The 24,322-nt window shown below is 40.9% G+C and overlaps 1 pseudogene; it reads right to left on the bottom strand.

Annotated features, from left to right (window-relative positions):
- Window positions 1–218: 218 nt before the first annotated feature.
- Window positions 219–11,627, bottom strand: LOC115111198 (dynamin-1-like protein; annotated as a pseudogene).
- Between the last annotated feature and the right edge of the window lie 12,695 nt (window positions 11,628–24,322).

The following is a 24,322-nucleotide window of genomic DNA, read 5'->3' as shown; positions in this document are numbered from 1 at the left end:
CATGGGTGTCTCACATCATGGCCAACTCAATACAATGGACCAGCTCTGCCTGAGACACAATGGTCAAAATCCTCCAGCCAAGAGGTCAGTGGACAGACAAAAAGGACAGCTGGATGTGCTATGGTCAGTGTGAGCTCAGTGGTATTGCCATACAGTACTCACATGCTCACCTACACTCAAAGACATGCGATCAGTGGGGAAAGGTCAGTTGCATTGGGCTACCACAGGTGTCTCCCGAATATCCGAGACGATGTTGTTGCTGTCTTTTTGGAGAGCTTGAGGAAGGAAAGAAAGAAAGGATACAGCAGGTTATGTGTGTACAGCTGGCCCACCAGCTCACTCTGCAGATGCTCCTTCACAAAGTTCACCAGGAAGTGCATCACTGTCTTGGGCACACTGCAGACACACAAGTCCTAAGACACACAGTTAGCTAACACACCAGGACAGGCAAGGCTCAACTCACCACTAACTGAATATATAAATAACACCCCTAGGTGCCCTGGTCTCTGAACGGTCCTGAATGCTCTTGCGGACAATGAGGAAGTAGCAGTTGATGAGGCGTTGGATGACCTCAGTCTCTCTGCTCCCGGGTACTCACCTTGCGGGATACCAGCACCGCCTGGCAAACAGAGAAGGGGTCAGATGTTACAATATGTCACAGATTTAATTTGATACAGTGATGCTCTACAGGCTAGCGCTGGGTCAGTTCTGACTGCTGATTCCACTACTCACTGTGTCCAGGAGGTTGATGGCCTAGCCCTTGTCGTGGAAATTTCCTCTATTTACCAAATCATGGGAGCAAACCACACACACAAGTCAGAGTTAGTTATCAAAGTCCATCTTTAATTATATCAGCTCTATCACAATCCTGTGACTCTCAGGTAATTCAGTGTCTCTCAGTGAATTCTCTGAGAGCCCCCTCCACATTGCAATAGCATTTTGACTTTCAACAGTTCAGTATCTCTAATGAAAAGTTGAGAGTCCCAACACAATGGCAAAATGGGATCCTTTATAGCAAAGATACACAGGATAAAACAGCATCGGCATAATTCATTGTTCAGCTTTGTCTCCTCTCTCAAACTCAGAACCATAAACCAATCCTCCATATCAACAGGCATATATCAAATTGTCATTTAGATACAACCAATTCTAAATACAACCAATCCTGGACAAGATCACAGAGACACATTGCCTGGCACACAGACATTGTGGAGCAAAAGATATGTTTACACATGATGACAGTAATGATGAAGTAAATCACAAAAATGAACTGTCTTACCAACCATGTCATTAGTAATGGGCAAGCGCTTCCTGAGTAAACTAGTCACCACCTCCACAATGGAGACGTGCAGCTTGGGAAACCAAAGGAGCTCCTGACAAACACACAGCATGCCAGAATACAATTATATTACAATTTGCTTCAGGGTTGTCATAGCTTTAAGTGAATGTTTTGTAGTATGTGTTGTGCAGTGTGTAGCGTACCGGTGTGCTGTAGGAGGAGCAGTGCTGTATGATCCTCTGTAGCTCCTCGTGGACCAGCTCCACACAGCGCAGCCTGGGATCCTCCAGGCGCTTGATCTGCCTCTTCACTAGCAGCTCAAAGGAAATCTCAGGCACAAAGAAGGCCGGTTGCGGACCCTGAAGCCCCATACACACAAAGCCCTCTGTTAACATAACTCATGTGCTTCTCTACATCCATTAGCTTTAATGGAAAACTATTCAAAAGATCTGTTTAACCTACACACAGACAATTCAATTGGAGCTGATATGAGATTGGAGCTGGTGGTTATTATTGTAGCATTGCGGATTGCAGTCAAGCTCCGTTAAGCCCCCCAGGGGATCGATAGACTGAAGAGTGAGGCCAAAGGTCTCATGGAATATGTAGCAGATACAAGCCCCTCTGCAGCTGACAAGAGAGGAGGACAGAGGAAGCCGTATCAGTGGCGGTGTGTGAGGGATGTCAACTTCAGATGCAGTCAGTAAGACTGAGTCAATACTTGCTTCACACGCTTGAGGAAATCAATAAATCAGTGAGTGGTACAAGAGCTATTGAAATGAAGCTGCAAAATATGAAATGCCAATTCATGAACACCTACAAAGTTACAATGAGCCCAAAAAAGACAATAAACGCCTGCAACATTTACCTGGAGCTAAGTCAGGAAATTTGGTGACAATCTGCAGCAGGGTGGTGCTATGGTCCTCTACTGGCTGGCCGTAGCTGCTGAGCCAGGCCTGGTATTGGGCACCTAGCACGTCACACGGGTCTTCAACTCCGGCAGGCAGTCCCGGATGTGGAGCATGAGGAAGTAGCTCAGGGTGTGGGCCAGGTAGCGAGACCCGCAGCGGGAGGCCAGAGACGGGTAGTGGCACTGGAGGAAGGCCTGCTCTTCCCACGCCATGTCCTCTATGCTCTTCTGGGTGTTGACGTCATGCTGGCTCCTAGAGGGGACAAACATGGAGAGTGACACCTGGAGTTAGAGAAGACTTCACAGTGGCTCTGCGTGATCAAATAGTCACCAGTTAGCTCCAGCATAGCAGGAAATAATACACCTCAATTACAGGATGAAGCACTTTTGAAATGGCCGTTACTATATCTGTAACATTTCTTTAAAACACTCATCCTTAGCACTCTGGGGGAGTGTGCTAGCCTACTGACTTCAGACAGCCTTCCCTGTGAGTTGCTATGATTGACTCAGCTCAGTGAAATTGCTTCTGAAAATGACTTAACATTTCAGCCTCTGAGGAGTGAATATGTCGTTTTTTGGGAATCTTACAACCTTGGTGAAAAATCACTCACATAACTCATACATCAGCCCTGTGCTGGAAACCAATGAGCAAGACATGGCACACATATTTCAGCAGGATGTGTGAGAACCTAATATCGATCTCAAAGTGGGGAGACAGAAATCTTTAATTGCTGAATGATTGTTTGGCAGATGCAACTAAATTGAGCTGGTGAATAGCATTGGAACATTTGTTGTTTAAAGCTTTAAGGTCTCTGATGGTACCAGAGTTAATTTAACGACACAAATGACTCAGATCCATCATACTCAGTCTGATAGATGTGGTACAATGATCACATTTTTATATGCCATCTTTCACTGCTATGGAGCTGCATCTTTTAAAGCATCGTGGTGACATCATCCAGTAAAAATGTTAGATATAGGCATATGATATAGACAAACCTGTTGACCACTCCCACAATTCCAAGCTGCATTGGAATGACCCGACACAGTAAGACCTCCAGAGCATCTGTCCCTGTGTCCATCAGGTCCAGCTTACTGAACACCAGCAGTGTTCTACGGCCTGCAACACATGGGCACAAAAGCTGGGTAAAGACAAGCCCCTTTTGTCCATGGCTCTCATATACAATGGGGAGAACAAGTATTTGATACACTGTCAATTTTGCAGGTTTTCCTACTTACAAAGCATGTAGAGGTCTGTCATTTTTATCATAGGTACATTTAAACTGTGAGAGACTGAATCTAAAACAAAAATCCAGAAAATCACATTGTATGATTTTTAAATAATTAATTTGCATTTTCTTGCATGACATAAGTATTTGATCACCTACCAACCAATAAGAATTCTGGCTCTCACAGACCTGTTATTTTTTCTTTAAGAAGCTCTCCTGTTTTCCACTCATTACCTGTATTAACTGCACATGTTTGAACTTGTTACCTGTATAAAAGACACCTGTCCACACACTCAATCAAACAGACTCCAACCTCTCCACAATGGCCAAGACCAGAGAGCTGTGTAAGGACATCATGGCTAAATTGTAGACCTGCACAAGGCTGGGATGGACTACAGGACAATAGGCAAGCAGCTTGGTGAGAAGGCAACAACTGTTGGCGCAATTATTAGAAAATGGAAGAAGTTCAAGATGACGGTCAATCACCCTCGGTCTGGGGCTCCATGCAACATCTCACCTCGTGGGGCATCAATGATCATGAGGAAGGTGAGGGATCAGCACAGAACTACACGGCAGGACCTGGTCAATGACCTGAAGAGAGCTGGGACCACAGTCTCAAAGAAAAGCATTAGTAACACACTACGCCATCATGGATTAAAATCCTGCAGCGCACGCAAGGTCCCCCTGCTCAAGCCAGCGCATGTCCAGGACCGTCTGAAGTTTTCCAATGACCATCTGGATGATCCAGAGGAGGAATGGGAGAAGGTCATGTAGTCTGATGAGACAAAAATAGAGCTTTTTGGTCTAAACTCCACTCGCCGTGTTTGGAGGAAGAAGAAGGATGAGTACAACCCCAAGAAGCATCTCAAGGTCCTGGAGTGGCCTAGCCAGTCTCCAGACCTGAACCCAAAAGAAAATCTTTGGAGGGAGCTGAAAGTCCGTATTGCCCAGCGACAGCCCCGAAACCTGAAGGATCTGGAGAAGGTCTGTATGGAGGAGTGGGCCAAAATCCCTGCTGCAGTGTGTGCAAACCTGTTCAAGAACTACAGGAAACGTATGATCTCTGTAAATGCAGACAAAGGTTTCTGTACCAAATATTAAGGTCTGCTTTTCTGATGTATCAAATACTTATGTCATGCAATAAAATGCTAATTAATTACTTAAAAATCATACAATGTGATTTTCGGGATTTTTGTTTTAGATTCCATCTCTCACAGTTGAAGTGTACCTATGATTAAAAAAATTATAGACCTCTACATGTTTTGTAAGTAGGAAAACCTGCAAAATTGGCGGGTGTATCAAATACTTGTTCTTCCCACTGTACATACATACTAACAATATTTGAATGGCTGTTCATTATGTCCTCTAAAATGTGTTGTGCATTTAGGAGTCACTTATCTTAAAGTTCACTGAGGTCAAACCTAAAAAGTAACATTGACCAGGTTTACTGATATTTATTTCAATGAACAAACAATACATATACACTGAAAAGACATGCAATGAGAAATGAAGCAGCATAAGTGTACAGTATGCCTCAGCATCTGGGTCGACCTCGCTTTGCCAATTTAATGGCATCAGAGGTGGCCAAGTCAGAGTTGGCAGAAGACACAGAGGATAACGGAGTTGGGGTTGGAGATGAAGGATAGAATCATGTCTTGGACTTGAGCTTCTGTCCTCTGGCTAGTCTCCAACTGGAACCTTGTACATCAACAATAAATAACTCTACAATACTGTAAATAAATATACATATGTATTTGTTTTCTATGAGTAATGGTATTTATTTTACCATGAAGAACATCATAGTTCTGCATATTCAAGTAAGTGGGATTAATACACTGGTTGGTATTATCTTGGTTATTCCTGGCAAATCAACCAGTGTGAGATTGAGGACATGAGGAGAGAAAATCTTCAAATAGATGAGCTCAGGGCTGATTCCCTAGGGGTCACAAGAGGAAATACAGATGGCAATAGAGAAGCAGAGAAATTAAATCAGTTGCTCATAAACTAGAAATAAGCCATATTTACCCACAACTATTTATCCAAATCACGTTGCCTCCCAAGCTACGTTCAGTCTCTTCTTCAATCTCCAATCTCCTTGCGAATCTATAATTCAAACAGAGATGGAATACTGAAATATCGACTTCACCAACACCCCTAAAAGCATGACATTAGGAGATACAGTGTGTTTGAGACCACCTAAAGCGAGACCGATTCAAGACCAAGACCGGAGCAAATCGAGTCCGAGTCAAGACCAAGACCGGAGGGGGACAAGGGTCTGAGACCGAGTCAAGATCGAGACCAGAAAAATGCGAGTCCATTTCGAGACCATGATTGTAATTGTCAAATCACCACCATAATTAAGAGTTCAAAATGTCCAGTATTTCTGTGTTCATATTTCACAACAACATATGGATTCTTTAGACATTCAGAAAAGTGAAAAAATGCATACTGAGGGAAATTATTACTAACCCAAAACACAGTGGGGAACAACGGCTCTTCAACGTCTTCAGAGGGGCTAAGGATTTATAAAATAATTATTATAATAATAATAATCATTAATTTTCAAAGATTTTTTGATTGAACCCTTTCCAACAAAAACTGAAGCGATTAACACTGAAGAGAAGAAAAATATCTAATCAAGGTTTTTCTTTGCTGGTCTCTGGGGAGATAGCTCGCTAGATTTAAGTTGGCCATTGGCTAGGTCATCAGGAGTTAGATAAAGGCATCTTCCATTGAACTGCATTAGGGCCAAATGTTGAGTGACAGTTGAATCAACCAATCACATTTTGACTTCATGTCTGCCTTCTTGAAGGCCAACATGTCACTGCACAACAGCAAGCAGTAGTTATCCCACAGTCTACCTAGCTAGCTTTTGTTGTCGACTAGTATTTTCCCAACAATGCTTTAGTGTATGTCATGGAACGTTGATTCAAATATAACTTATTTTTAAAACCTCTTATAAAGTTGGTTTTGTAGTGTTAACTGGGAATTTAATATTTTTTGACTGATATTGTGATTTTGTGTTTCATTTTTTAAAAGTAGTTCATTATTATGTCTGAGTTCATGGTCTACTTATCGTTTAAGATCATGCTGTGTGTGACTGCTGCCTTTCCATCAGCCCTATGCAGTGGTGCCTGGAGAAGTGGGTATACTTTAATTTAGGCAAAAAGTTCCCACCAAGCGAAGGAAAAGAACCCTGTGTGAAAACTCCTGTTTCCCTATGAGTTCTCCTACAGATTTTCACTCTCAAACATTTTTTTGAATAGACAAAATACCAAACTTTGATTATCTAAGTACACAACCATGCTTAAACCACATCAATATGATGGGGTGGGCCTGCCAGGGTTCCCCAGTGAGTGGGCCTCACCCACGCCCATCCATGTCTACGCCCCTGATGCAAACAGGCATGATGACAATTGCGCATTACAAATAGCCTACTAACCAACACTTCGAACAAGGCCTTCCGAGTGGCGCAGCAGTCTAAGGCAATGCATCGCAGTGCTTGAGGTATCACTGTCGGGTTCGATCTCGGGCTATGTCGCAGCAGGCCGCAACCCGGAGACGGCGCACAATTGGCTCAGCGTCGTATGGGTTAGGGGAGGGTTTGGCTGGCCGGGATGTCCTTGTCCCATCACGCTCTAGCGATTCCTCGCAGTGGCATGCACACTGACACAGTCGCCAGTTGTACGGTGTTTCCTCCGACACAATGGTGTGGCTGGCTTCCAGGTTATGCGAGCAGTGCAGCTTGGCTGTGTTGTGTTTCAGAGCATGCAAGGCTCTCTACCAATTGGATATCACCAAATTGGGGAGAAAAATGTTTTTTTTATTCTTTGTTTTTTTATGTGTTATTTATTTTTTATAAATAAATAAATACAAAACTTTTTCAATACCTTGTTTGCATACCCTAGACTTTACTGGTAGATATCAAAAATTTAAACGTCTTTATTACCCTACCGGCTACGGATGTCATTCTTCTGTGAGCTGCTCCATGTCAAAACCAGTTGAGAGCTGCACACCCTTGCCGCCTGCAGATTCTATTCCTTTGAAACTAAACTGTGTGGCGCACATGTGAATATATTTCACATGCTTTGTGACTGTGTAGGCTACTGTGCATGTTCTCTATTGTACTATATAATTGAAACTGTTAAGTCATATACTACCACTACACTACTCAAATCAACTTTGATACACATCAGTAGAGATTAAGGAGTATAAGCAATGCCCACTGAAAAACAAGTGGGTATACGGTTTTTAACTGCATATACCCTACACGGTATAACTGGCCCTTTGTGTTTCACAAAAAGTACACTCTCATACATAAATGCACTGGTCTTACAGTTGCTGTCCTTTCAGAATCACAAACCGGTCACACTGCGCAAACATGTCTATAATAAACGTTGTTAAGATAATCATGTTTCAAGAAAGGAGTGTATATATTTAGCCTGGCGAAGCGGTTTTATGTGCTGACTGACTGGAAGCTGATAATTTAGTTTTTTACTCCACTGGTCTCGGGAAGAAATTACGAGTCCTCACTGTCCGAGAACGAGTCAAGACGGAGTACAACTATATTCGACAAGACCGAGATGCTCAATATGTGATTGAACCCTTGGTCTCGAGACCTGTCTAGAGTACTACAACACTGGACATACAATTACCAAGACTCTCAGACAATGCAATGCTGTTCTACAAATATGTAAACCCTCACAATGTGCATTGCAAAACAGCTAAATAGACGTGCATAGCGAATGATGGTGTCACATACCTGGTTCTTGCTGTGAAGGAATGTGCCCCATTCCTCAGCCTTGATCCCTTGACAAAATATAAGGGAATGAGTGTAAAATAATGTGCAAACAAAGGACATATTCATATCACATATAAAACATAGACTTGGATGGGGTTTATCAGTATAGAAGGCAATATGACAGAGACAGAGTTGATGTGATGATTAGACAGAGTAAATGAAAAATGATGAGGATCACAAGATGATATTAAGACGAATGACAACACAACAGGTCCATGCAGATCAACTATGGAATTAAAGACCTGGGTAGGTGTTTGCGTTTTGTTTTACCCCATTTCCTGAGAAAAGCAGTGAAGGGAAAGTAAATATAATGTTAGAAAATAGAAACAAAATCTCTGAAAGATTTTTAATCCAGTGAGTGAAACTACATGCATGTGAGATAGAAAAGAGCCTAACCGTTCAGACCACAGTCCTACCTACATACAGGTTATGGACAGTCCTACCTACATACAGGTTATGGACAAGTCCTACCTACATACAGGTTATGGACAAGTCCTACCTACATACAGGTTATGGACAGTCCTACCTACATACAGGTTATGGACAAGTCCTACCTACATACAGGTTATGGACAGTCCTACCTACATACAGGTTATGGACAAGTCCTACCTACATACAGGTTATGGACAAGTCCTATCTACATACAGGTTATGGACAAGTCCTACCTACATACAGGTTATGGACAAGTCCTATCTACATACAGGTTATGGACAAGTCCTACCTACATACAGGTTATGGACAGTCCTACCTACATACAGGTTATGGACAAGTCCTACCTACATACAGGTTATGGACAAGTCCTACCTACATACAGGTTATGGACAAGTCCTACCTACATACAGGTTATGGACAAGTCCTACCTACATACAGGTTATGGACAAGTCCTACCTACATACAGGTTATGGACAAGTCCTACCTACATACAGGCTATGGACAAGTCCTACCTACATACAGGCTATGGACAGTCCTACCTACATACAGGTTATGGACAAGTCCTATCTACATACAGGTTATGGACAAGTCCTACCTACATACAGGTTATGGACAGTCCTACCTACATACAGGCTATGGACAAGTCCTACCTACATACAGGTTATGGACAAGTCCTACCTACATACAGGTTATGGACAGTCCTACCTACATACAGGCTATGGACAAGTCCTACCTACATACAGGTTATGGACAGTCCTACCTACATACAGGTTATGGACAGTCCTACCTACATACAGGTTATGGACAGTCCTACCTACATACAGGTTATGGACAAGTCCTACCTACATACAGGTTATGGACAGTCCTACCTACATACATGTTATGGACAGTCCTACCTACATACAGGTTATGGACAAGTCCTACCTACATACAGGTTATGGACAAGTCCTACCTACATACAGGTTTTGGACAAGTCCTACCTACATACAGGTTATGGACAAGTCCTACCTACATACAGGCTATGGACAAGTCCTACCTACATACAGGCTATGGACAAGTCCTACCTACATACAGGTTATGGACAAGTCCTACCTACATACAGGTTATGGACAGTCCTACCTACATAAGGGTTATGGACAGTCCTACCTACATACAGGTTATGGACAAGTCCTACCTACATACAGGTTATGGACAAGTCCTACCTACATACAGGTTATGGACAGTCCTACCTACATACAGGTTATGGACAAGTCCTACCTACATACAGGCCATGGACAAGTCCTACCTACATACAGGTTATGGACAAGTCCTACCTACATACAGGTTATGGACAAGTCCTACCTACATACAGGTTATGGACAGTCCTACCTACATACAGGTTATGGACAAGTCCTACCTACATACAGGTTATGGACAAGTCCTACCTACATACAGGTTATGGACAAGTCCTACCTACATACAGGTTATGGACAAGTCCTACCTACATACAGGTTATGGACAAGTCCTACCTACATACAGGCTATGGACAAGTCCTACCTACATACAGGCTATGGACAAGTCCTACCTACATACAGGTTATGGACAAGTCATACCTACATACAGGTTATGGACAAGTCCTACCTACATACAGGTTATGGACAGTCCTACCTACATACAGGTTATGGACAAGTCCTACCTACATACAGGTTATGGACAAGTCCTACCTACATACAGGTTATGGACAAGTCCTACCTACATACAGGTTATGGACAAGTCCTACCTACATACAGGTTATGGACAAGTCCTACCTACATACAGGTTATGGACAAGTCCTACCTACATACAGGTTATGGACAAGTCCTACCTACATACAGGTTATGGACAAGTCCTACCTACATACAGGTTATGGACAAGTCCTACCTACATACAGGTTATGGACAATTTGCTCTTTTAGTTTGCCCAGTAAGTTTCTTCTAGGGCAAAGCAACAACTACTAGCCACTTTAAACAATGCCACGTAATATGCCCTACATTACTCATCTCATATGTATATACTGTACTCTATACCATCTACTGCATCTTGCCATCTTTATGTAATACATGTATCACTAGCCACTTTAAACAATGTCACTTCTATGTCACTTCTATATGTTTACATACCCTACATTACTCATCTCATATGTATATACTGTACTCGATACCATCTACTGCATCTTGCCTATGCCGTTCTGTACCATCACTCATTCATATATTTTTATGTACATATTCTTCATTCCTTTACACTTGTGTGTATAAGGTAGTTGTTGTGAAATTGTTAGGTTAGATTACTCATGGGTTATTACTGCATTGTCGGAACTAGAAGCACAAGCATTTCGCTACACTCGCATTAACATCTGCTAACCATGTGTATGTGACAAATAACATTTGATTTGATAATATTGAAATGAATTGAATACATGTCAACTGGACTGGGTTTGGTTTGAGGAAGTGTGTCCAGTGTACTGTATGTCTGCTAGAAGTAACACGAGATTGGGTTTAAAGTGACAGTCACGTCTCTGTTCTGTGTCAAGTCCATACCTTTTTTCTTGCAGAATCCTCTCCATCAATGGGGGCACATTAACCAGCTGTAACACTAGGGGTCGCCGTGTGACTATCCCTGAGGCAAAAAAAATCCCTTTCAACCAGACTCTCGAACACAGAACTCTTGGCACTGCTCTGTAATGGGAAAAGAGGAGATTGATTTTAGAAAGGCGTTGACACTTTGCTACATTAATGATTCATTGCTATTTTTTTATGTTTTTTTCATCTCCCTGGACATTGATCTGTTCATTTCAACAATAGCACAATTCTCTAGTGTAACAGGTAACAGTTGATTCTTGCATTTTGATTCTGTAATGACCTGAGATCCAACCACCACTATCTGAGGCAGCTGTATGATCTCTGCCCCCATTGTCATGAAGACTTCCTGGAGACGGTTGATGATGGGAATTAGAGCCTCCATCGCTCAGGACTGGACACTATATTAGATAAGCCTGTGTACAGGACCAAGCAATAAACACGTAATAGCTTAGTGTTTATTGTTGTGATTCATAAGCTCTCGTGATGATAGCCAACACATTACATAAGAAGGGTAGTCAGAATTTGAAAGGGAAAGGAAAGGAATTCAGGCCCTAATGAGAGAAAACTGGAATCGTTTGGAGTTGACTGTTGATTTAGTGGCCACATATAGCTTGCTTGCTAGCTACTGTAGCTAGCTTTGAAGATAGCATATAGAGTCTAGCTAATTAGTTAAGGGATCTGCCCCCTATTCCCCCCAATGTTCGCATAAAATGACATACCCAAATCTAACTGCCTGAAGCTCAGGCCCTGAAGTAAGGATATGCATTTTCTGTGTACCATTTGACAGGGAACACTTTTAGGTTTGTGGAAATGTGAAAGGAATGTAGCAGAATATAACACAATAGATCTGGTAAAAGATAATACGAAGAAAAAAAAAACTTTGTTTTTGCCGTTTTTTTGTACCATCGTCTTTGAAATGCAAGAGAAAGGCCATAATGTATTATTCCAGCCCAGGTGTAATTTAGATGTTGGCCACTAGATGGAAGCAATGTATGTGCAAAGTTGTAGACTTATCCAATGAACCATTGCATTTCTGTTCAAAATGCTGTATCAAGACTGCCCAAATGTGCCTAATTTCTTTATTAATAACTTTTCATGTTCAAAATTGTGCACTCTCCTCAAACAATAGCATTGTATTAGAGCGCTAAGAACCTTGGCGTGATCCTGGACAACACCCTGTCGTTCTCAACTAACATCAAGGCGGTGGCCCGTTCTTGTAGGTTCATGCTCTACAACATCCGCAGAGTACGACCCTGCCTCACACAGGAAGCAGCGCAGGTCCTAATCCAGGCACTTGTCATCTCCCATCTGGATTACTGCAACTCGCTGTTGGCTGGGCTCCCTGCCTGTGCCATTAAACCCCTACAACTCATCCAGAACGCCGCAGCCCGTCTGGTGTTCAACCTTCCCAAGTTCTCTCACGTCACCCCGCTCCTCCGCTCTCTCCACTGGCTTCCAGTTGAAGCTCGCATCCGCTACAAGACCATGGTGCTTGCCTACGGAGCTGTGAGGGGAACGGCACCTCAGTACCTCCAGGCTCTGATCAGGCCCTACACCCAAACAAGGGCACTGCGTTCATCCACCTCTGGCCTGCTCGCCTCCCTACCACTGAGGAAGTACAGTTCCCGCGCAGCCCAGTCAAAACTGTTCGCTGCTCTGGCCCCCCAATGGTGGAACAAACTCCCTCACGACGCCAGGACAGCGGAGTCAATCACCACCTTCCGGAGACACCTGAAACCCCACCTCTTTCAGGAATACCTAGGATAGGATAAAGTAATCCTTCTCACCCCCCCTTAAAAGATTTAGATGCACTATTGTAAAGTGGCTGTTCCACTGGATGTCTTAAGGTGAACGCACCAATTTGTAAGTCGCTCTGGATAAGAGCGTCTGCTAAATTACTTAAATGTAATGTAAATGTATTATTTCACTGTAATAGCTACTGTAAATTGGACAGTGCAGTTAGATTAACAAGAATTTAAGCTTTCTGCAAATATCAGATATGTCTATGTCCTGGGAAACGTTCTTGTTACTTACAACTTCATGCTAATCGCATTAGCCTACGTTAGCTCAGCCGTCCAGTGGAAGGGACACCGATCCTTAACCCAGCTTGCTTGTGAACCTCTGTGACCCTATCATGCAATAACGTTAGGCCTCATTTCACAAGCTAGACAGATTTTAAGCATGGCCAAGTCTGCATATCTTTCGCAACATGATTTTGCTATGAAAGGGAACAAACAAAGATGCTGCTGGACGGATGTCCTACTAGCTTAGCCGAATCAGGCCAAGATGCTCTGTCATGAGGAAGCAAGGAAAGTGGTTAGCTAGCTGTTTCCTTACCGGAGGAGGACACGGTGAAGGCACGTTCTACTTCATACTGTAATGATAACTACAGCAACTGAAGTTGTGTATTATCTACTATTTAGCGCTGTCTGCATTTTCAGCGACAACAAATCGGTTTGTATTCAAGGTGTGATAGAAAATTGGGTGTTCTCGCATTTTAAAAAGAGGTGATTGGTCATACAACGTGTTTCGTATACATTTATTTTATTTATTTTTTAAGGGGTGGATCAGCTTAATATTGCGGAAAGAATGTTGCTTCCATCAGTGTAATTGTCTGCATCATTTCCAATCCCCCATTTATTTTGGGGGTAGATATATATATCCATACACACATGTATACATATACACACACAGTGGGGCAAAAAAGTATTTAGTCAGCCACCAATTGTGCATGTTCTCCCACTTAAAAAGGCGAGAGAGGCCTGTAATTTTCATCATAGGTACACTTCAACTATGACAGACAAAATTAGAAAAAAAATCCAGAAAATCACATTGTAGGATTTTTAATGAATTTATTTGCAAGTTATGGTGGAAAATAAGTATTTGGTCACCTACAAGCAAGCAAGATTTCTGGCTCTCACAGACCTGTAACTTCTTCTTTAAGAGGCTCCTCTGTCCTCCACTCATTACATGTCTTAATGGCACCTGTTTGAACTTGTTATCAGTATAAAAGACACCTGTCCACAACCTCAAACAGTCACACTCCAAACTCCACTATGGCCAAGACCAAAGAGCTGTCAAAGGACACCAGAAACAAAATTGTAGACCTGCACCAGGCTGGGAAGACTGACTCTGCAATAGGTAAGCAGCTTGGTTTGAAGAAATCAACTGTGGGAGCAATGGAAGACAGGATGGAAGACATACAAGACCACTGATAATCTCCCTCGATCTGGGGCTCCACGCAGGATCTCACCCCGTGGGGTCAAACACAAGAACTGTGAGCAAAAATCCAAGAACCACACGGGGGGACCTAGTGAATGACCTGCAGAGAGCTGGGACCAAAGTAAAAAAGCATACCATCAGTAACACACTATGCCGTCAGGGACTCAAATACTGCAGTGCCAGACGTGTCCCCCTGCTTAAGCCAGTAGATGTCCAGGCCAGTCTGAAGTTTGCTAGAGAGCATTTGGATGATCCAGAAGAAGATTTGGAGAATGTCATATGGTCAGATGAAACCAAAATAGAACTTTTTGGTAAAAACTCACCTCGTCGTGTTTGGAGGACAAAGAATGCTGAGTTAAATCCAAATAAAACCATACATACTGTGAAGCATGGGGGTGGATACATCATGCTTTGGGGCTGTTTTTCTGTAAAGGGACCAGGACGACTGATCCGTGTAAAGGAAAGAATGAATGGGGCCATGTATCGTGAGATTTTGAGTGAAAACCTCCTTCCATCAGCAAGGGCGTTGAAGATGAAACGTGGCTGGGTCTTTCAGCATGACAATGATCCCAAACACACCGCCCGGGCAACAAATGAGTGGCTTCGTAAGAAGCATTTCAAGGTCCTGGAGTGGCCTAGCCAGTCTCCAGATCTCAACCCCATAGAAAAACTTTGGAGGGAGTTTAAAGTCTGTGTTGCCCAGCAACAGCCCCAAAACATCACTGCTCTAGAGGAGATCTGCATGGAGGAATGGGCCAAAATACCAACAACAGTGTGTGAAAACCTTGTGAAGACTTACAGAAATGTTTGACCTCTGTCATTGCCAACAAAGGGTATATAACAAAGTATTGAGAAACCTTTGTTATTGACCAAATACTTATTTGCCACCATAATTTGCAAATAAATTCATTCAAAATCCTACAATGTGATTTTCTGGATTTTTTTCTCATTTTGTCTGTCATAGTTGAAGTGTACCTATGATGAAAATACAGGCCTCTCTCATCTTTTTAAGTGGGAGAACTTGCACAATTGGTGGCTGACTAAATACTTTTTGCCCCACTGTGTATATAAAGATCCAGTCCATTTAAAAAAATTGGAGACCTCTTTACACTTCAGTGTTGTGATGCAAAAATCCTAGCAAAATGCTTGGCGTATAGAATTTAAAAAGTATTGTCAGATATTATTCCTCCTAATCAGACAGGTTTTTTACATGGACGACACATTGGAGATAATATAAAACAAGTTCTGGAAACAATAGAATACTATGAAATATCGGGGACACCAGGCCTGGTTTTCATAGCTGATTTTGAAAAGGCTTTTGATAAAGTATTACTGGAGTTTATATATAAATGCCTAGAATATTTCAATTTGGGGAATCTCTTATAAAATGGGTTAAAGTTATGTATAGTAACCCTAGGTGTAAATAATGACTACATCTCAGAAAGTTTTAAACTATTATCTAGAAGAGTAAAACAAGGTTGTCCACTATCGGCATATCTATTTATTATTGTCATCGAAATGGTAGCTGTTAAGATTATATCAAACAATAATATTAAGTGATTAGAAATCCGTGGCTTAAAAACTAAGGTGTCATTGTACTCTGATGATTCATGTTTTCTTTTAAAACACAATTAGTCTCTCCGCGGCCTAATAGAGGATCTAGATACTTTTGCTATCCTCTCTGGATTAAAACCAAATTACGATATTACATATTGGATCACTAAGAAATGCTAATTTTACATTATCATGTAGTTTACCAATTAAATGGTCATACTCGGTATACAAATCCCAAAATAAATAAATTATCTCACTCCAATAAATTTTTATAGAAAGTTAGCAAAAATAGATAAGATCTTGCTACCATGGAAAGGAAAATACCTGTCTATTTGTGGAAAAATCACCCTGATTAACTCTTTAGTCATATCACAGTTGACCTATTTGCGTATGGTTTTGCCTACACCTAGTGACCTGCTTTTGAAATGATATGAACAAAAAATACTCCATTTTATTTGGAATGGCAAGCCAGATAAAATTGAAAGGGCCTATTTATGTAACGAATATGAATTCGCAGGGCAGAAATGATTAAATATTAAAGGATTAGACCTCACACTAACGGCATCAGTGATACAAAAGTTATACTTAAATCCAAACTGGTTCTCTAGTAAATTGGTACGAATGTCTCATCCTATGTTCAAGAAGGGCCCTTTTCCCTTTATTCAGATTACACCTGCTCACTTTCGGTTGTTTAAAAAGGAAATAATCTCCAAAATATCTTGGTTTTTAAAACAAGCCTTAGTAAATTGGTTGCAATTTCAGTTTAATCCACCTGAAAAGACAGAACAAATTATACAACACATATTGTGGTTAAATTCAAATATACTAATTGATTTAAAAAAAAAAAAAATTTTCGAAGAAATTAAAAAAATATATATATCATTTTTGTCAATGATATCATAAATAGGACTGGTGGAGTTATGTCACACATGCAGCTAACACAGACATATGGAAATGTCTGCTCTACCCAAAATTACAACCAATTACCAGCATTACCACAAAAATGGAAGAGGCAATTAGAAGGGGTAAAAGTAAGGAACTTGTGTGTCGGCCCTGTATTAAAGAACATAAATGGTTAAAGAAAAGTGTGATAATTAAAAACATATACCAATTTCATTTAAGGACCAAAAAACTGACAGCTGTGCCATATAAATTGCAAAATAGTTGGGAAGAGATTTTCGATGTACCCATTCCATGGCATATGGTTTATGAATTGTTTTGCAAAACAACGCCGGATTCAAAACCTCAAATCTTTCTATTTAAATTACTATACAAAATTCTTGCAACTAATAGAATGTTATATATATGGGGGATACAATCTTCCCAGCTCTGCAGATTTTGCTGTGAGGAGGCAGTCATTAGATCATTTATTTTGGTATTGTCCATATGTAGCTCGTTTTTGGTCACAGGTCCAGGAATGGCTGAAGAATTGCAACATTTGCCTAGAACTAACACTACAGATAGCAATACTGGGTGATTTGAAAAGCCATAGTCAATCAATCAATAACATAATATTTATTTTTGCAGAAATGTTTATTTTTAATTTACTGTAGAAGCTATGAGAATAGAAAGGTTCAATTATTTTGTGAAGCATCACAGCACAGTTCAAAAATATATGGCAAATAGAAATCCGAAATGGATGATGTTGGGAGATAGATGGGAGGGGTTGAATGGAGCTGAAGGGTGGGACTAATAACAAGATAAACAATGTAAAACATACGGGATCTGTAAAATGTACATTGGTTCAGAATATTTGTGAAATAGCACAGTTACAAATAGAAATCAAACTGGATGGACATCAGAAATAGAGGAAGGACTAAAAACAAACAAAAAATAACTATTGTAAAATAGACTGTGTCTGTAAAATGTGTATAAGATGTATAAATTGAAGGTGAAAGCCGAAGTCGATTTGTATTATATATAGCTGTGGATCATCCTCTATTGTCCCTAACATCTTTTACTCCTTCGCAACAGTTGTGGGATACACACATACACCCACATACACTCAACCCTTTCCCCACACACAACCATAAACTCCCATTCTCAACAGTTGCACCATCCCAGAGCCCAACTCAAGAAAGATCTTGATTTACAAATGCACTTACAGTTGCAGCTGCATGAGAAGGCCTGCAAGACAGCGCAAAAAATGTGCAGGAATTGAAAGATTTTATTAACCATTGTCACATCCTAGATGATAGAGGTCAAATGTACACCTTTTCCCTGAAACACCCACAATATGGTCACCCGTATTGACCATATTCCCAAGCATCTCTATGCAGTCAGACTTTTGATTTTGTGCCACCAGGGTCACAATAATATACCCTCTCTCTGAATGTCCGAGAGTGACCGCCTCCCCATGGGTTACTGGGGAAGCAAGGAAAGTGGTTATCTAGCGTTTTCCTTACCGGAGGAGGACACGGTGAAGGCTTTCCTCCAAATCCAAGAACGTTCTCACTTCATATTGTAATGATAACTACAGCAACTGAAGTTGTGTATTATCTACTATTTAGCGCTGTCTGCATTTGAACTTTTTTATGGCTGCAGGGGCAGTATTGAGTAGCTTGGATGAAAAGGTGCCCATTGTAAACGGTCAGCTCCTCAGTCTCAGTTGCTAATATATGCATAGTATTATTAGTATTGGATAGAAAACACTCTAAAGTTCCCAAAACTGTCAAAATATTGTCTGTGAGTATAACAGAACTGATTTTGCAGGCGAAATCCTGAGGAAAATCAAAACAGGAAGTGGCTTCAATTTTGAAAACTCCATGTTCCATAGCCTCCCTTTGCTGGATTTAAAGGGATATGAACCAGATTCCTTTTCCTATCGCTTCCTCAAGGTGTCAACAGTCTTCAGAAATAGTTTCAGGCTTTTATTTTGAAAAATGTGCCAGAACGATAACATTGCGTCAAGTGGTCACATGAGTTTTGCTCGCGCAACAGAATTTGGATAGGTATTGCGTTCCCCTCTCCAACTGACATTTGCGGTTGATATATTACCGATTATATATTTTAAAAACAACCTGAGGAATGATTATAAAAAACATTTGACATGTTTCTGTGGACATTATGGAAACTATTTGGAATTTTCGTCTGCGTTGTCGTGACCGCTCTTTCCTGTGGATTTCTGAACATAACGCGACAAACAAACGGAGGTATTTTGGATCTAAAAAATAATCTTTATGGAACAAAAGGAACATTTGTTGTGTAACTGGGAGTCTCGTGAGTGAAAACATCCAAAGATCATCAAAGGTAAACGATTAATTTGATTGCTTTTCTGATTTTCGTGACCGAGCTACCTGATGCTAAGTATACTTAATGTTTTATCGTGCGATCGATAAACTTACACAACCGCTTGGATTGCTTTCGCTGTAAAGCATCATTTCAAACTCTGACACGATAGGTGGATTAACAAAAGGCTAATCTGTGTTTTCCTATATTGCACTTGTGATTTCATGAATATAAATATTTATAGTAATATTTATTGTATGTAGCGCTATGCTATTCAGCGGTTGATGACACTTATCCCGGTATCGGGATTGCAGCCATAACAAGTTAAGCGACAACAAACCGGTTTGTATTCAAGGAGTGATAGACAATTGGGTGTTCTCGCGTAATTTTAAAAAGAGTTGTTTGGTCATACAACGTGTTTCGTATACATTTATTTCTTAGCTGATTGGTTTAAATAAAGATCTCATTATTTTTGACAACGCCCTCCACGCTTTTTTTAAAAGAGCAATTTAAAAAATGTAAACAAAGGGTGCGTTTGTAAATTCACTCTGGAGTGCCAAAGAGCGCTCTGGGCGTTCGTAAATTCAGAGCTTTGTCAGATTGTCCGTTCGTAAATTCGGAGCGTTTAGAGTGCACACTGGACGCTCTGGCGGAGGAGCAGGGTTGATCCGAGCGTTCTGACCTCTCAACGTCAGTCAAGCACCCAAGCTAACTGGCTAAAGTTAGCTATCTTGCTAGTTACAGTACTTCCAGACATGAATGAGAGAACACATCACTCTGGCCATTTTATTTGCCCTAGCAGAGCTGGTTAGGCTGTTTTCATGTTATACAGAGGGTTGGTGACTAACTGTGCTGCTGGTAACAATTTAATTAAGCTTTTTTGCCAATGTTTACTGACACCGGCCATATTCAACTGGGTGTTGAGCTTTCGTAAACTCGTCAGTTATTCTGAGCTCAAGCACTCTGAAAATAGAGTAGATAGCCAGGGTGAATTTACGAACGCGCCCTGTATAGAACAGAGTATACAAACAGTCAGGGGAATACAGACAATACATTATATATAAGACCTTGTATGGCAGTTCTATCTTTGCGGAAAATGTTATAGTTAGGGATGGAAATTTCAGGGTTTTTGGTGGTTTTCCTAAACCAGGATTCAGACACGGCTAAGACATTCAGGTTGGCAGAATATGCTAAAGCAGTGAATAAAACACACTTAGGGAGTAGGCTTCTAATGTTAACATGCATGAAACCAAGGCTTTTACGGTTACAGTAGTCAACAAATGAGAGCACCTGGGGAGTAGGATTCGAGCTAGGCACTGCAGGTCCTGGATTAACCTCTACATCACCAGAGGAGAAGTAGGATAAGGGTACGGCTAAAGGCTATAAGAATTGGCCGTCTAGCACGTTCGGAACAGAGAAAAGGAAGCAGTTGTCTGGGCACAATAGCATAGATTCAAGGCATAATGTACAGACAAAGGTATGGTAAGAAGAGAGTACATTGGAGGTAAACCTAGGCATTGAGTAATGAAGAGAGAGATATAGTCTCTAGAGACGTTTAAACCAGGTGATGTCATCCCATATGTGGGAGGTGGAACAACATAGTTGGTCATTTCATCTAGAGTGTTCCACTTATTCAATATTTTATATAATGTGCAGATGTATAATGTACAGCAACCCAACAGAAACAAAATGTACTTGGCAGCAACTGAAGAATGAAATATGAAAATATACTTCAAAAAGGTAAGGCATAATTTAATTACAAGCAATTGTGATGTTTAGCCTACCCTACCTAATTAAACAGCATTCAGCGGCTATGTTCAACATGTGATATATTTAAGTAGTTTAAGTAAACTTTTTTTCTTAGAAAATGTCACTTTCAGCCATCCTAACACTACCCGTATTTAATATTGTCTATTTGAAAGTAACACCTAAATGCCTTTGTACATACAAATCTCCAAATTTGTGCTTATTGGACATGTTCAAATTTGACCTCCATTATAGCCAATAGAACAAGTCTGAGGGTCAAAAAACAACTCAGAGGCTGAAGAGATGGCCCTCAGTCAAAATAGTGGGTGACCTATTGCTGAAGGCATCTCTGGAGGAAGCTCATCTGAAACCTGCTTCAGTCTGCAGGCTTCAGCTAAAGAGGAGCTAAAGAGGAGAAACTCAAGGTTATTTGAAAACCTGCCAGCGAGCAGGTTAGCTTCACTGAGTATGTTGTCATAGTAACTGACTCAGAGTTAAGCTGAACTGGCTTTGTGAAACGAAAAACCCAGTTTCCTTCAACTCTGAGTCAACTAACTCTGAGTTTTCACTAACCCGCTTCCTGAAACAGGGCCCTGTTGATTAAAAAAAACAAACAGCAGAGGATTGTGTATAGACAGACAATCCTAATCTACCAATTTCTAATCAAAGTAGTTAGCTAGTTAATGACAAATAATTATTTGAGAGAACAACAGTTTCTGTGTCGGTTAACGTTATGTGTTACGAACCCCCTTTGCCCAGCAGTCTAGGGGGGATGGAAACGAGACCCGTAACATATCTCATGCAAATCATAACAGTGAAAAGGAACAGTGAGAACTAAAAGAAATCCACAGACAACTTCAACCTACCGTCAAACACTTTGGGTTTATTTTAAACACATGGTAATGGGGTGAGGAAAACAGGCTGAGCTGGACCCAAGGAAATAAATCATAAATATCCAAAAACCCTAAGCTAGTCTTACTTGCTTCAAGCACAGCTAGCTAACTAAGAGAGAGAGAGAGAGAGAGGAGGTCAAAGCCTGTCACACATCCCAAGCATCCTGCATAGATTTATTCTCTCATCAACACATAGCGTCTCGGAAGATGCTACTTAAGGTGATAATCCTTGGAGACTCGGATGAGTGGAAAACTTGCAGTGTGAAGCCTGTTCATTCCAAAGTATCCTTCCCACAGATCAGTTTGACTTCTTTCATGTATAGTACAAGTCAAAAGTTTGGACACACATACTCATTCAAGGGTTTTTCTTTATTTCTACTATTTTCTACATTGTAGAATAATAGTGAAAACATCAAAACTATGAAATAATGGAATGGAATCATGTAGTATGGAATTGTGTAGTAACCAAAAAAAAGTGTTAAATAAATATATATAAATATATTTTATATTTGAGATTCTTCAAAGTAGCCACCCTTTGCTTTGGTGACAACTTTGCATACTGTTGATATTCTCTCAACCAGTTTCATGAGGAATGCTTTTCCAACAGGGATTTCCCACATATGCTGAGCACTTGTTGGCTGTTTTCCCTTCACTCTGCGGTCTAACTCATCCCAAACCATCTCATTTGGGTTGAGGTCAGCTGATTGTGGAGGCCAGGTCATCTGATGCAGCACTCCAATCCTTCTTGGTCAAATAGCTCTTACACAGCCTGGAGGTGTGTTGGGTCATTGTCCTGTTAAAAAAATGAATTCTAAATAAATCACTGACAGTGTCACCAGCAAAGCATCCCCCATACCATCGCACCTCCTCCTCCATGCTTCACGGTGGGAACCACACATGCGAAGATGATCCGTTCACCTACTCCGCATCTCACAAAGACACGGCGGTTGGAACCAAAAATCTCATCAGACCAAAGGACAGATTTCCACCGGTCTAATGTCCATTGCTCGTGTTTCTTCACTCAAGCAAGTTCTTATTGGTGTCCTTTAGTGGTTGTTTCTTTGCAGCAATTTGACCATGAAGGCCTGATTCACGTAGTCTCCTCTGAACAGTTGATGTTGACATGTGTCTGTTACTTGAACTCTGTGAAGCATTTATTTGGACTGCAATTTCTGAGGCTGGTAACTCCTAATGAACTTATCCTCTGCAGCAGAGGTAACTCTGGATCTTTCTTTCCTGTGGTGGTCCTCATGAGAGCCAGTTTCATCATAGTGCTTGATGATTTTTGTGACTGCACTTGAAGAAACTTTCAAAGTTCTTGAAATGTTCCGCACTGACTGACCTTCATGTCTTAAAGTAATGATGGACTGTTGTTTCTCTTTGCTTATTTGAGCTGTTCTTGACATAATATAGACTTGGTATTTTACCAAATAGGGCTATCTTCTGTATAAGACCCCTACATTGTCACAACACAACTGATTGGCTCAAATGTTTTAAGGAAATGAATTCCAGAAATTAACTTAACAAGACACACGTGTTATATGAAATGCCTTCCAGGTGACAACCTCATGAATATGGTTTAGAGAATGCCAAGAGTGTGCAAAGCTGTCAAGGAAATGGGTGGCTACTTTGAAGAACCTCAAATATCAAATATATTTAGATTTGTTTAAAAAGAAAATGGCCACTACATAATTCCAAATGTGTTATTTCATAGTTTTGATGTCTTCACTATTATTCTACAGTGTAGAAAAGAGTAAAAAATAAAGAAAAACCTTGGAATGAGTAGGTGTCCAAACTTTTGACTGGTACTGTAGCTCTAAGTATAAGCAAGTGCAAGCAAACGAGCTGCGATGAGGTAGGCCTATTTGTTCAGCACTTTCTAAATGGACAGCGACAAATTGAGAGATGTTAGTTCAGATAAATTTTGCAAGATGTTGAGGCCTTAACTTTACTCTTTTTTAAAGACACCACACAGAGAGAGAGAGAGCGATGCGGAGTCAGCGGTTAGCCTGCCATTTGCCATGTTTTATTATGTGGTCTAAAAAGAAAGGAAAATCCACTTTTATAGACAATATACCGACGCACAGACAACGCATTGCGCAAACAAAACAACCCTCGCCATATCAACTGGAATTACAGGGGTCTATTACTGAACCTTTTGTTGAAAAACAATATTTGAATGGGAAGAGACTGTCAAACATTGTTACAGACCCAACAACACTATATAGTATCCCCTCCCCGTGAAAAAAGCACACGCTAATTATAATACAAATAGTAAGCAAAACAATGAAATGCACCATTCTAACATCGCATAAAATGATGAATGAGATGGACCTATATAAGCAATATAACAATGGAGGTGTACAAACGATGGCATAAGGGAACGATGAGCGGTTGAGAGGCAAGCTGTATCGATTAAGACATCAGCAAGCTG

This window comes from Oncorhynchus nerka, linkage group LG27 (genome assembly GCF_034236695.1).
Source record: "Oncorhynchus nerka isolate Pitt River linkage group LG27, Oner_Uvic_2.0, whole genome shotgun sequence".
NCBI classification, from domain to species: domain Eukaryota; kingdom Metazoa; phylum Chordata; class Actinopteri; order Salmoniformes; family Salmonidae; genus Oncorhynchus; species Oncorhynchus nerka.
The sequence above is the reverse complement of the archived record's forward strand: the minus strand, read 5'-3'. Positions and strand labels throughout refer to the sequence as shown.